The sequence below is a fragment of the Schistocerca nitens genome, chromosome 6, assembly GCF_023898315.1.
Source record: "Schistocerca nitens isolate TAMUIC-IGC-003100 chromosome 6, iqSchNite1.1, whole genome shotgun sequence".
NCBI classification, from domain to species: Eukaryota; Metazoa; Arthropoda; class Insecta; order Orthoptera; family Acrididae; genus Schistocerca; species Schistocerca nitens.
In genome coordinates, this window is record NC_064619.1 from 480826050 (window position 1) to 480826866 (window position 817).

An 817-nucleotide genomic window follows, 5' to 3' on the forward strand; every position below is an offset into this window, starting at 1 on the left:
AAAAATATTGAAACATCTGCCTATATCAACTATACCATTTCAACCATTAGCACAATATTCTATACCAATTGAACATGTTGAACTATTATCTGCCAGTGAGAAATTCGAACACTTTGTAGGGCTGAGTGTGAAGCATAATCTCTTATTAAACGTAGGAGATGAGGTACTGGTAAAACTGTAGCTGCGAGGACGGGGCGTGAGTTTTGCTTGGGTAGCTCAGTTGGTAGAGCACTTGCCCTAGAAAGGCAAAGGTCCCAAGTTCGAGTCTCGGTCCAGCACACAGTTTTAATCTGCCAGGAAGTTTCATATCAGCACACACTCTGCTGCAGAGTGAAAATCTCATTGTATGATCTCTTATTGCTTGTGAATGAAACCTTTTTTTAAACAATAAGTGGGTTTGCATAGGTGATAATATAAATGCACAGTTAATAACAAATTGATTGACATTATTACCACAAAATTTACAAACTATAAATGGTATATATGAGAGACCCAATCATCAAACTGTAACATTTGATGACAATGTGAACTGTATCATGCATTTAAACATTACAGTCCGACAACATAGTGCATTAAGTGGTGCAGTCAACACACATATAATAGAGCATTTTTAATTTTTAATAATTTTTTCTATGAACTGTTGGATGATTGTTATTATAAATATCCAGTCTTTGGACTGCATCCACCTAAACTGTGTACATATTGCAGAACTGAGAACCCTATTGATAATCTTACTTCACAGAAATACACAATAGATGGTTACGGAACAATGTGTAGACAGTGTGTCAATGAATATCCTGTAAGAAGTTACAACAGT

The 817-nt window shown here is 35.6% G+C and overlaps 1 non-coding gene across 1 annotated transcript; it reads left to right on the forward strand.

The window, feature by feature from the left end:
• The first annotated feature begins 204 nt into the window (after window positions 1-204).
• Trnas-aga (transfer RNA serine (anticodon AGA)) lies at window positions 205-279 on the forward strand. The gene has a single exon. It is a non-coding gene; the product is annotated as a tRNA-Ser (tRNA).
• The last annotated feature ends 538 nt before the right edge of the window (window positions 280-817 follow it).